The sequence below is a fragment of the Lampris incognitus genome, chromosome 7 (assembly GCF_029633865.1).
Source record: "Lampris incognitus isolate fLamInc1 chromosome 7, fLamInc1.hap2, whole genome shotgun sequence".
Lineage (NCBI taxonomy): Eukaryota > Metazoa > Chordata > Actinopteri > Lampriformes > Lampridae > Lampris > Lampris incognitus.
The window spans coordinates 19,876,190-19,890,987 of record NC_079217.1 but is presented as its reverse complement, the minus strand read 5'-3'; positions in this window follow the sequence as shown (position 1 = coordinate 19,890,987).

Below are 14,798 nucleotides of genomic sequence, written 5' to 3'. Positions count from 1 at the left end.
CAAGACTAAGGCTCACGGGCGTTATAGCTCTCTGCCTTAACAGCCGTGTGCACCCGTAGTTAAACGCTCCGAATGTAAAAATACATGAGTGAATGTGCGTTTTGTTTTACAAAACCCCAACCTCCACTGCCACCGGTCCACACCAGCCTCAACAAAGATGACCCTAACCAGCATTTCGATGGAAACCGATTACGGATAACGAGAAGACAACGCAAACCACGAGTTACAATGGTGGCGTGCGAAGTTGTGGTCTAAAATGTTAACAGAGTAAAAAACAATATGCAATGCAGCCTCGCAACATACCGTTGAAGTGGACTTAAAATTCTTGTTGATGATAACAAATCAGCTGTACTATGTTACGCTCCCATTATCCAGGAAGTGACGTCACGCATTAACAAACCGTAGGTTTTGTCAATCCGCGCCATCCTCTGGTCGCGTTACGAGGAGAGCGACGTCCCCGTTCATTTTCTCACGGGTGGAGTTTTAAACTTGGCGCTGATATTTAAAACTTTGGGATTCACGCGCCATCAGTTTTTCATCTTTTCCCCATCTGATTTAAACGTGATTACAGCAAGTATGTTTTATAGAGATGTGCAGCAGAAGAACTGGCCTCGCATGATAATTGTGTCCAAGTAAATGTCTTTTCTTTTTTTGTTGCCAGACTGATCCCAACAGGTAAGAGTACCAAGTAGCCCTTTCCTATGTCTCCACCCGTGGCGTAGGCAGAAATCAGTGTGGGTGGGCACAGAGGAAATCCCGTCCAAGACCAGTCATAAACGGTTTGGATAATGGCTGGATGGATGGATGGAGCTATACTTGCTTGAACGCAACACAGTTTAATCATACAAGGCTTACACATCATCAGAGGTAATGTTACAGGCACCAAGACGAACATTAACAGCATCGCATAGCCTGGTACGGCGGGCACACACACAGCTGACAGACGCAACAGCATCAATAATCATTATCTATGAACAGATGTACACCGGCACCAACAGTAACGTTAAAGATGACACTTGAACATAGCTAGCTCGGCGGCCACACATGCAGGGATGCTGTTGAAGAAATTCCTGATATCTAAATAAAGCACCATTACTACTGAATAAGTGACTCACCCAAACAATGTTATTATCAAACCCATCCATGATCCATCCTTCCATTGTCCAAACCACTTATCCTACTCAGGGTCCCGGGGAACAGTCATTAGGCGGCAGACACACACATAGCAGTGACGGTCCTAACGATTTTTTTTGGGGGGGGGGGGCAGTTTACCTTGGCACCAGGCACGTAGCCAGGTAGGTGGTTTTCGTGTCTGAACCCCCCCCGAAACCCCACGGCCCGTCTGAAATGGCACCAATAATTATTTAGTTATCGTTTTGATTATTTGTCACCGCCCCTCTACCCTATTCATATACTGCATCTATCGTGACTGACAGGCGTTAAACCTGTCAGTTAATTTGTTTCCAAACATGATGTATCTTATTGGTCTGTTTCGTAAAACAAATAAAATCACACGCTTTTGAGTGGCTCAGGGGTCTGACGAGTCAGCTAAGCAACCTGCCACTGGTTATGCTAGCTAAATGGTCGATCTATAGTTTGCTTTTCAAAAGCAATGGAGCCTTCGAAAGCTACCTGTAAATCAGGCAAGAGCAGTAAAGTTAATATTCGTAAAATCAATGATTTTTTGTTTCAACGTGTCCCGACTCAAAAAAGAAAAAAAAAAGAACATTACAGATGATCTGGTCACTAACGTTACCGATTTCCCGGAGCAAGTGTTAGCAGACCCACTGCCCTCCTCCTCGGAAACGGAGCCAGAGTTAGCAGACCCGCCCGCCGTCCTCTACCTCGGAAACTTTTTCACACGACTTTGTTGATTATATTGGTGGGAAAATATCAGACGAACAGAGAAGAGAAAGATACTCACTGGACTGGACGGCCAATATCGGACAAACATTCCCTACAAAACTAGGAGGTAAACTACGTTTCCAACGTCATGGGATTGACCAGTTTAGCTGGCTAGCTAGTATACTCAACAAGGTCCGACGGTTGTTTTTGTAAGCACTGTGTTGCGTTTGCAGTCGAGCATGTGGGCAAGGGAGGGCACAGAAAAGCTGGCAAGCTAATTAATGTCCGCTTCTCAGACTGAAACATGCTTTAGAGACGTTCAAAGACCATGCACAAAAGGCATATCACAAGGATGCATGTTTGAAAGCGGACAATTTCCAAATGGTTCTCAACAATAAAATGGATGCAATTTCACCGAGGCTAGATTCTGAGAGAGAAAAGCGAGTCCAAGAAAACAGAGAAAAACTCAAAAGCATCATTGCAACGTTGATTTTTTTGTGGTCGCCAAGAACTCGCCCTGAGAGGTGATATTGATTCAGGACCAGTGACATTGAATGAGCCAACTCACAATGACGGAAATTTCAGGGCTTTACTCAGGTTTAGGGCTACATCTGGCGACACAGTACTGTTACAACACTTGAGTAAACGTGCAGCAAACGCTAGCTACTGCAGTCCTGATGTACAAAATGAAATAATCAGCATAATTGGAGATGTGATAACAAACAAACTGGTGCAGAAAGCAAACTCCGTGCAGTGTTTCGCTGTGTTGGCAGATGAAATGAAAGATGTTTCAGGGCGGGAGCAGCTTTCTGTCTGTGTCAGATACGTGAACCAGCATGACAGCCAATATAGCATCAGAGAGGATTTTTTGTCCTTTGTTGATATCGAGAAGTTAACCGGGGAGGCAATCGCCAATTCAATCGAAAGTCAGTTGACAAATGCAGGCGTTGATTTACAGTTTTTACGTGGCCAGAGATACGACGGCGCATCTGCCATGAGTGGCCGTTTAAATGGTGCCCAAGCTAAAATCAAAGAGAAGCACAAGCAAGCAGTTTATGTGCACTGTGCCAGCCACAGTTTGAATTTGGTCCTAAACAAGTGCTGCACTGTACAAATGGTGCGAAATTGCTTTGGAATTGTCTCGGAAATCTGCACTTTTTTCCATGATTCGGCTTTGCGGTCTGCATGCAGTCTGCGACACGAGACGGAACGTCTTTTACCCGACTGCAAGAAAACGCGACTGACGAAGTTGTGTGAAACGAGATGGGTCGAACGCCACGACGCAATATTTACATTCAACGAGCTTTTAGACCCTGTGCGATCCAGCCTGCAGAAAATCGGCGAAACCTTCACAGGAGACACATCTGTCAAAGCCACTCAGCTCTTTAATTCAATTGACAATGCAGAATTCATGCTGTCCATGAATGTGAGTGAGAAGATGCTTGCAAAAACCTACCACCTGTCCACCTTCCTTCAGAAGGAACATTGTGACTTGGTGAGTTGCGTTTCAGCTGCTGATGCTGTTATTAAGCAGGTAGATGAGATGAGGGCTAACTCTGAGATGGAGTTCAGGCAGATTTTCCAAAAGACCTCTTCCCAAGCAGCCAAGTATGGGGTTGAATTTCGACCACGAAGAGGCATGGACTGCAATGAGGATCCATTGAAGGCCTGTGAAAATCACTACCGGCAAAAGCTTTTCATAGTCATGCTTGACTTTTATTCATCACAGATGAAGGAACGCTTCAGCAAACACAGAAATTTGATCTCCAACCTCTGCTCCTTACTGCCATCTAAGGTCAGCATGCTGAATGACAGCTTAGCTCAAGCGCTCTCCAACCTGTATCCTGATGAAGTGTCACCGCATCTGGAAGTTGTAAAGTCAGAAATTGACACCTGGCGGGATAAATGGAAAGATGCAACTTATGTTCCACGAAATGCCATTGAGGCATTAAATGCCTGTAACAGTGAGTTGTTTCCAAGCATCTTAAAGCTTCTCCGCGTTTTGACCACGCTTCCTGTCACCAGTGCCCATGTTGAGAGCAGTTTTTTCCCGTCTGGGAAGGATCAAGGACAAAATGCGCAGTACAATGACGGAAAGACGGCTTAATGGACTGACATTGCTCTCGGAGCACAGAGACATTGTGGTGACGCCGGAAGTGGTACTGGACATCTTTTGCAGACAAAAAAGACGATTGGACCTGCTTTTATAAGGTAAGACCCACTTTTATTTATTGATGCATTGATGATTATCTATGGGCCATTAATACGCTGACATTTACCGTACGGTTGGGTATTAGGCTATAGTATACAGTGTGGGAATTTTACTTACCGGTAGCTTTCGGCAGTGTTGCCCGACCCCCCCCCCCCAAAAATATGTTTCTGGCTACGGGCCTGCTTGGCACAGCACACCTGACAGATACTTTAATGTCAACAGTCACAGAGTTATTAAGAAGGACAATGTAGCCTATAGATTTAATCAGGGGTACGAACCCTGATGAAAGGGTGAATGCAGAGGGCATTCACCCTACTGGGGACGGCACCACTCTTTTGTTTTGCAAAATAGATAACTGTCTACATTTAGTTTGACATTAGCGACTTATCATTCAGCAGCTTGCAGGTGATTAGAGAGCCCGCTAGGTTTAAATCTAGTACGGATGTGGAGTCAAGTAGTTTAATTAATGTCTTTAGTTTGGGAATTTCTCATAGTGTAGATTATCAGACTGACAGCGTGGTCTAAAAAAAATTGAGACCATCTCCCTACCCTGTTGTATTGCTCCCAAGCTCCCCTCCCCTAAATGTGTGAATCACAATAATCTAATTCCTACCACTGGTGGTGGTGAGATATGCAGCGAAGTACCTACTACAGAACCAAACAGCTAGTATTATCAAAAGTGTGACCACATATCAGCCACAGCGTTGGTCGTGACAATTGTCAACAAGGTGTCTACTTCCAATTAATATTTACAATTTACAATTTCATTTAGCAGACGCTTCTATCCAAAGCGACGTACATCTGAGAGTTGATACAACACAAGCAAGGATAATAATAATCTTTATTTCGGACACACAGCCGGTCCATAGCATAAAAGCAACAATACAATAAAAGAGAAAAACATTTAGGCCTACATGACACCCTACACTCCATGAGCACACACACACACACACACACACACACACACACACACACACACACACACACACACACACACACACACACACACACACACACACACACACAACATGTGAGGCGTCCACACACGCCCTGTACAACACAGTCAGTTCATAACAGATACAGGCTGTCTTGCCAGTGCTTTTGAAGTCTGGATGTGAACCGATAGCAGCTTTTCGTAGGGCTGGTTAGAGCCTCTATGATGCCGTTCTCCAACACATCCAGGCAACGCATAACATTATACATTAGCTGTCTTAAAAGTACATCACATGTAGGGACATCTGAGGACACAAACAACTGACTGGCACTATGCCATCTGGGGACATGAAGCAACAACCTTATAGCATCATTGTAAGCTCCTCTGAGCCTCTGCATACTTGTCTTCCTGTAAGAAGACCAGAGATGAGCTGTATACAGAGGTGTTACATAAGTTCTAAACAATGAACACTTGACATCAACCGAGCACATAGAGAACTTCCGAAGCAACATATTAGCCTGGGCATAGATTTTACAGCATTGCCTGTGTATATATATATATATATATATATATATATATATATATATATATATATATATATATATGTCATCCGTCAGATCATCAGAGAGGACATGTCCAAGATATTTTATTTCCTTGCATGTATCGAGAGGACTAGCTGATAACTGAAACACAGGACAAGTATCTAGTCAGGAGACGAGAATGCAAGTACGTGTAAAAAAAAACCCAGGTTCAAATCTGATAGGACATGTCAACAGGCAGTGCGCAAAGGCAATGCATAGGGTGCATAGAAGCGATTTTTTCCCCCTTCAGTACCACCAGGTGTCACTAGCTAGTCTGGCTAGTGACTCAGGGTCACTAGCCAGGGTTAGGGTTACTATTTTTTTTTTTCTGCTCATTCTGTGTTTGTGAAAATCTATTCCCGAACAAGAAATCAAATGAATTATCTCAGCACAAAACGTTCAAAATGTGGAAAAAGCTATATTGAACTATCCACAAGCCACTTTTGAGAGAAGTTCTACTACCACTACTACTACTACTACTACTACTACACTACTACCACTACTACCACTACCACTGCTACTACCACCACTACTACTACTACTACTACTACTACTACTACTACTACTACTACTACCACTACTAATACTACCACCACTACTACTACCACCACTACTACTATTATTATTACTACTACTACTACTACTGATACCACTACAACTACTACTACTACTACTGCTACTACTACTGCTGGAGCTATACTAGGTGGATCAAACTGTGGATAGTTTCTGAATTGAGAATATTCGATTAAAAATGACTGAAGCCTTTAATATTTGGTGTGGGTGATGATCATACCTCTCTGTTTGGCTGTGCAGCTCTTTTTACATTCTGAACTCTCCAAAATGCCACTGAAATCAATCGAAATGTGAGTCTGTTGAATATTATACTATAGATTGCTATTCTTTCTAGTCTGTCTCACCATGAAGCCTCTTCCCTCATACTGAACCGCAATCTATATAAGCCCATCAACCAACACCATCAACCCACACATGCATACAAGTATAATATTGCTCTTTTGTTTTGTTTTGTTTTTTTCCTTGTTTTCTTGTTTCTGCTTACTCTGAAATTATCGCTAATTGAAAGGAGTTTGTGAAAATATATTCTTGACCAAGAAATTGGATCAACTCTGTCAACACACAACGTTCAAAATGAAAAATGAAAGCATAGCTCACACAACTGAACTATCATGTCTTTTAGCCTCTTTACATAGTATATTGTGGATATTTTAGTAGTTTTTGAATTGTGAAGATTGAAGTGAAAAATAATTGAAGCCATTGTGACAATGATCATACCTGTCTCTGTTGTCATGACATCCAGCTGAGCAGCTCTTTTTACATTCTGGTGTCTCTGAAATGCTGCTGAAATCAATGGAAATTTCAACCTCTTGAATGTCAGAAGTCATTACAGGATTATGGCACAGCACAAAATCACAGCCACATGTTGCTTCTCTCTCTGGTCTTAACCTGAAGCCTCTTCCCTCATACCAGAGGTCAATTACTAAATGGTTCAACCAACACCATCAACCCACAGCACTATAACACACAAACACACACACACACACACACACACACACACACACACACACACACACACACACACACACACACACACACTTACTGGGAGTTGTGGGAGAGGTTGTCCTCAGAATGGTCTCTGGTGATGAAGGGATGCTGCAGGACCTGGTCAGGTGTTATTCGCAGGTCTGCATCCATCTGCAGCATTTTCTTCAGCAGGTCCATTAACTCATCCAGCTCACTGTCCTTTGTCACACAGTCTCCTGCCTGAGATGGGATGGCCTAGAAATGTATTGGATGACAAGGGTCAAATATATTGTCAAATCAGTCCATGATGCTACATAATAAGAAGTACTCCAGGTTCTTTTGATTGTAAGAAAGCCTTATAAAAGGTCCTCATGTTTGACTCCTAAATGTGAATAATGGAAAGAGAGCCCCTACATGCTTAAGTTCATCAAGGGAGCTTGGGCTAAAATCCCTGGCCTCAGACCGGATCCCTGCCTCCGCTTTATACTCGGCTGGTGTCTACAAAGAGACAGTGTTAATGGATGGATGGCAATTGTATCCTGACTACAGTAAATCAAAGCGATCACTATACAATCCCAGCAAACATGCCCGTGCGGGCTCACTGTGGGTAGGTGTGGGTTTACTGTGGGGCAATGTGGGCAGGGGCAAACCCGCACTAATCCCACATGGGCCCCATGTGGTTAGCCCATGCGGGGCCCACAGTAGTTTTGCCCTTTGAAGCCCCTATGTGGGCTTATTGTGGGCAACCCACTGTGGTCTTGCCCACAGTAAGCCCACATGGGCCCCCTGTGGGTCAACCCATGCGGGGCCCACAGCAGTTTTGACCTTTGAGGTCAACCCCCTGTTGACAGTGCAGTTAAAACGTTTTAAGATCACAACTGCTTTAGGGTAAGCGGTACTCAAACTTTTTATTTACCGCCCATGCCCAATGCTGCATATAGTCAGACCTCTGCAAAAATGACAGTAAAATGTAAACAAGTTGTCCAAGGTATAACCGGTCCATCCCATACTTAACTAAAACTGCCCATCCAACAAGACAAGTACCGTCTCAACTTTTTGGTTTGTCGCAGCTGTTTCATGTTATAGTTAAGAGAAAGAACACTAGTTTTTTCGTTAATTTTTTGTCCCTTAAATGTTCCCATAGATCAGCTCATGCTGTTTTTTTAATCAACTTAATTACAGATTAACTATTACTCATAACTTTACAATTTTAATAATTTTGAACCATCAGAAAATTAGCGAACATACACACACAGCAGCGTATTGTAGTCTCATATAGTCTGCAATACATCTGACATGTTGTGCATGTGTGCAGTAATAAACTTGACACACTCCATCACTCTAGCAGTACAAGAATAAATATAGCCTATAGCCCTGGTTCAGTTTGGGCTTGGTCACGAGGTGGTGCCAATCCTCATTACTTTAAATACTCCAAGAAGTTGGATTTGGGTAGTTTAATTTGAATTTTGCCCCACCTGAGTGCACGGAACAATCAGTCAGTTTACCTAAATAAAAAAAACACGGTCACATTGTGGCGATACACAATGGAGGATAGATTCACCAGGGGCTGCTGCTCCTTTAAGGCAGACGTTCAGAGTGCTGACGTAGGCACTGCTTTAGAGTTTCCGGGGTGGAGCCTTGTTTGCAGTAGCCTAGCGGTTAGCTGGTTGCCACGAGAGATTTTGCTGTATCGGTGTCGTTTTGTGTGCCGAGTAAACGGAATTGACTCGACTCGATCTCTCCGTCTCCTCATTCCTGCACTCCCACAACGTACAGATAATTTTGGCTTTACTTACCCAGGTTTCGAGCACTGGTGTAACATATTTATTATGGGCCCTGGTGCAAGCGACCCTCGTAGACCCCCCCCCCCCCGTCTCTATCTCACTCGCTCACACACACACACTGTGGAGTAAGTTTCACTTGAACATTGGGGGGGCACATTTAGCGGGGGGGTCAGGGGATCCTCCCCCTGGAAATTTTGAGCATCACACATTTAATTTCCTGCATTTTGGTGAATTTGTATGCACCGATTTCCTCTTTTTCTACATCAATTTATTGTGGAAATGTAGATGCATTTGAACTAATACAATACCCTTGGCACAAATTGGTTTGTAGATGTACCTATTATGTTATCTCATGTGCTCGAAATTATCAGTTCAAGTTCATTTAAGCTAACATAAACGTCTAGGGGCTACTGTTAGCAAGCGCTAGCTAGCTCATGAGGGGGTCTGAACTAATAACCCCAAACACAAGTTATAAACTAGATAAGGCTATAATTCATCCGGAAATACGTAAGAAAATCAAACTCAGAAACCCCAAAGGTAAGAAAGGGTGGCGTACTGGGCTAGACAAGCAAGCTGGCCAGCTACGTTACTTATGTAACCGGTTATTTTCTTGCCCGGTGCGGGATTCGATACGAAGTGTACTGCACCCCAAGGTGACATCGCTAACCGCTAACGTGTCTTGTTAGTAGTTTACACTTACACTTGCTTACACGATCATTCATGCTCCGGTCTCCTGGTTGTCATGGGGCAACTGCAAAACAGCAACGAGGTCGGCAATCCCAGTGGCAAGGTTAAAATGGTATGGTCCAAGCATAGGGGTGTATGAAATCGTTGGAAAACAAGTATGAATGGCATTTTAAGTAGTTCGACTGTCTGTGTTGTTATTTTACCTTTTTTGGCGAGGGAGTTAACATTATCATTCATGATATATTTTTTGGGGTGGACAAATTCACCTCTTCTAAATATTGAGGGGGACATGTCCCCCTGACCCCCCCATAAGTTACGCCCATGCACACACACCACCACCACCATAGGTGGGTTTAGTAAGTAATTTTAGTAATTTATTTGTATAGCACCTTTCACAGATATACAATCACAAAGTGCTTCACAGCATAAAATAGAAATATCAAAGTAACAGACAAAGTTTACATAGATTAGTTATTGTAAAGGTCAGTACGTCAAAGATTGGCTACACTTCAGAACCACGGAGAGCGGACGCACCACGGACAGAGTTCGGAAACCTAAACAGACGGTCTCTAAATCAAATCAGTCGACAAGGCAATGAAACAAGTCAACAAAGCAACTAGGCTGTAATATAGCTAATAGCCTTGTCATTTGACAGTAACAGGGGAGCACACATCACACTCAAAACCTGGTAGATTGCATGGTTTGGCACGCACGCAGCACACATTGCAGCTTTCTTTTTTTCCCTTGCTCTCCTTCCTCTTTTTACATCCACTTTTATGTGTGTAACTCATGTTTGCTTGCCTGATTTTATTTTTCTAACGTTACTTAGGTAGGCTAGATAGGTAAATGATACTGCGCGCGCTAAACAAGCTATCATCTCATGCTCAAAACAGACACGTAACATTGGACTAGGACAATGCATGCAGAAATATTGACGGGCCCCCCCTAGTGACGGGCCCTGGTGCCACTGCACCGGCTGCACCACCTATATTTACGCCAATGGTTTCGAGACATCTCTGTTCGAGATTTGCCTCTACCCCAACAGGTGAATGGAATTTAATTTGTGATACTCACAGCAATGAACATCTGTTAATCCATCCATAATCCATCTGAACATTTTAGTTCCAGTGAAACCTGTACATAGTGAGGTCTATGGATGCTATGACAAAAAGCAGCCGGGCCACAGAATGCATCAAAATGTGGCTCAGAAATGCCAGGGATAGAGACGGAAGAGGGAGCAGAAGGAGCAAAAAATAAATAGATTTAATGTTTTTTTTTTAGATTTAATGTTCTTATTGTGTTCAAATGTGGTTCTATGTTTGTTGTTCTGTTTTATAAAAGCATTTAATTTGGTACATAGTTTTGTTTTTCAATTCCAATTGTTTCCAATTTTCAATAAATTCTTTCTTCATATAATTTATATTTTCTTGATTTTTTTGTTTGAGCTGGCTGTCAATAAATGTCACTAGCATACCAGGTACACATGGGGCACTATGGGCCCGTGTGGGACCACTGCTCCCAGCCCAACGTGTAGGCATACTATGGGTATGCTGCAGGCCCACAATGGGTCCGACTGAGGGCCCACTCTGCTTAGTGTGGGCAGCCCACACTCAGCCCAGAGTGTTGGCTGAGTGTGGGCTGCCCACTGGGGCCCCACCAGGGACCTTTAGTGTGGGGCCCACATGTGCCCTGCATTTCATGCCGGTAACAGGGCCCACAGTGGGCTGCCCACAGTGGACCCTCTGTTCCTGCCCACAGTGGCCCCACATGGGCCCCAAAGAGGCATGTTTGCTGGGATGTGACTAATGCACAGGGAGAAAGCTTTTTAAGTGTGAGAGCAGCTCAGTAAGAACAGAGACATGGTGTTACCTTGAGCCGCCACAGGTGTTGAGAGGAGCTGGTGTTTGTCTTAAAATACCATGAGGTTTTCACTCCAGAGATGAGCAGCTGGTCTGATGGCTGTCCTTGAGTTTCAGTGATGTATCTCACCTACACACCAAACACAACATCATATAGTTGGAGAACAAAAAACACACTATAACATGGGCCCATACAAAGTTTATGACCTCTGCATCTCCTCAGTGACTTCTACAGAAGGATTAATGAGGGAAAATCTCTAGCTCCATTTGTATTATTGCATTATTATTATTGTACTAGGACAGCGTGTAATGACAGGAAGGGCCCTGTATTGACTGTCTAGAAAGACAATGAATGCAATATTAAGAAAAATGTAGTTCAAACCTTTGCAAACCAAATTGAAAGATTATCTCTGCGTAATTTATGAAATGTAATGTGGGTAAATTCTGCTAGTCTGACAACCGGTCCCAGATCATCTTAAATAAGCAGAGTGATCTCTCTGATTCCACATTATTGTCACTTTCTTCCAAAAATATTGAGTGAATGATTGCACCTTCATTGTCTCATTGTTCCGAGAATGATGATTGGTCGATGGAGCTCCTCAATGCCACATGAGAAAGGAAGGTCATTTTACAATGACAAATGCAACTACAGTTAGTAATAATAGTAATAATAATAGTAATAAAATAATGTTGTGGCATGGCTCAGGAGGTAGAGCGGGTCATCTAATAATCAGAAGGTTGCTGGTTTGATCCCCGGCTCCGCCACAGAGTGTGTCGAAGTGCCCTTGAGCAAAACACTGAATGTCTAACTGCTCCTGATGAGCAGATTGGCACCTTGCATGACAGCCTCCACCATAAGTGTGTGAATGGGTGAATGTGAGGCCTACACTGTAAAGCACCTTGACTTGTTCTAACAGACTAGAAAAGCACTATATAAATGAGTCCATTTACCCATTTAATAATAATAATAATAATGATGATGATAATGACGGCATGGTGGCACAGTGGTTAGCACAGTCACCTCACAGCAAGAAGGTCCTGGGTTCAAGACCCGGGGTAGTCCAACCTTAGGGTTCGTCCCGGGTCGTCCTCTGTGTGGAGTTTACATGTTCTCCCCGTGTCTGCATGGGTTTCCACCGGATGCTCTGCTTTCCTCCCACAATCCAAACATGTGAATCAGCTGTACTAAATTGTCCCTAGGTGTGAATGTGTGTGTCTGTGTTGGCCCTGTGATGGCCTGGCGGCCTGTCCAGGGTGTCTCCCCGCCTGCCGCCCAGTGACTGCTGGGATAGGCTCCAGCATGCCCGCGACCCTGAGAGCAGGATAAGCGGTTTGGATAATGGATGAATGAATGGATTATAATAATAATGATGATGATGATGATGATGATGATGATGCAAATATCGTTGCATGTGGCATGAATGGGGTCCAAACATAATTTTTCCAAAGATGAAAATTTTCCAAAGATGACAAACCTAAGATTATGATTAGTTTACTGTAGTACTAATGCTGTTATGTGAACTTGCAGAGGTGGACAGTTTGATGGATGGATGGATGGATGAAGAGATGGAAAGGAAATGGAGATGGTGTAAAAAGCTTGGTGTATTTTTGAGATCTTTGATGGTGTTATGCAGTAAGAAGACCTTTTAACTCTATTATCATGGAATGGGTTTGACCTAAGAAGGCCCAATTAAATAGACCTCACAACTAAATAAAACTCATTTTGCCAAAACTGTATCCTCCAATATAAGTCTCTATTGACTCACTTTGTGTCTTCTGCATAGTTTAGTCAAAAATTCTGAAATGTTTTAGCTGGATAGTAGTCTTAATATTCTACTGGCATGGAAAGTTTTGCATATCAGCACAGGTGTAGTAATTATTATTGAAACAGTCCATAAAACAAACACACACACGCACACACACACACACACTTTCTGGGAGTTGTGGGAGAGGTGGGCCTATACAAAGTGGGCCCATACAAAGTTTATGACCTCTGCATTTGCTCAGTGACTTCTACAGAAGGATTGATGAGGAAAAATCTCTGGCTCCATTTATATTATATTGCATATAAGTACTGGGACAGCATGCAATGACAGGAAGGGCCTTGACTTGACTGTCTAGAAAGACAAAACAGACAATCATCCCCTTTTCATTGGTGGGGGCTTTGTGGAGAGTGTCTCGGACTTCCGGTTTCTGGGCATACACATAGAGGAGGGCCTGACTTGGAGCGCTAACACCACAGCGCTGGTTAAGAAGGCACAGCAGAGACTCTACTTTCTGAGGATTCTTAGGAAGAACCACCTTACCACCTCACTGCTTGTGTCCTGCGCCATAGAGAACATACTGACCTGCCTCTGTGTCTGGTTTGCCAGCTGCACAGTAGCAGAGAGGAAAGTGCTCCAGAGGGTCATCCCCACCGCCCAGAAGATTATCGGATGCCCACTCCCCTCCCTGGAAGACCTATACAGTTCCCGCTGCCTCAAAAAAGCCCATGGCATCCTCAAGGACCCATCCCACCCAGGACACCATCTGTTTGAACTGCTGCCCTCGGGCAGACGTTACAAGACAATAAGAGCTCGGACAAACAGACTAAAGAACAGTTTCGATCCCCGAGCCATAACCGCACTAAATGCTGCTAAGTCCTGATTCCTGACTTTTTGTGCAATATGTTGGTGCCCAGTAGAATGTAGAAATGAATGTGTGTGTGTTTTATGCTTTTAATTCTTTTTATACTGATCTTTGCACTGATAAGAACTGCACTTTTGAATTTTGTTGTACTTGTAACAAGGACAAATGAAGTTCTATTCTATTCTATTCTATTCTATTCAATGAATGCAATATTATTAATAACATTAATGGGTTACAGTTATGTAGCACTTTTCTAGACACCCAAAGCGCTTCACAGTTAAGGGGGAAATTCACCTCAACCACCACCAATGTGTAACACCGCCTGGGTGATGCACGTCAGCCATTTTGCAGCAGAATGCTCAGCACACATCCGCTTGAGGTGGACTGGTTAACCGTTTGTTTTCCGTTAATCCCCAAATTCATCAGCTTGAGTTGGACTGGTTAATCGTTTTTTTTCCGATAGTCCCCAAATTCATTCTAGTTGTGAGGGCTGGTTCCCGCTATGTAGTGTCTGTATCTAGTCTGTGATAACTCTACTGGTGTTGTTTGATGTCATTGTAAAACTTTTCTTCCTGTGGTGTTGTAAACAGGTGTATTTTCTCATCGTGTAGCACTCTCATTTTACAGGGATTATGCTGGAATCCCCAAAAGACAGCCAAATCTACGAGGAGCCTCGCGACTGTATTGCACCCCCTTCGGACACGAATGGTCTCCGCCGAGAGATCTTGA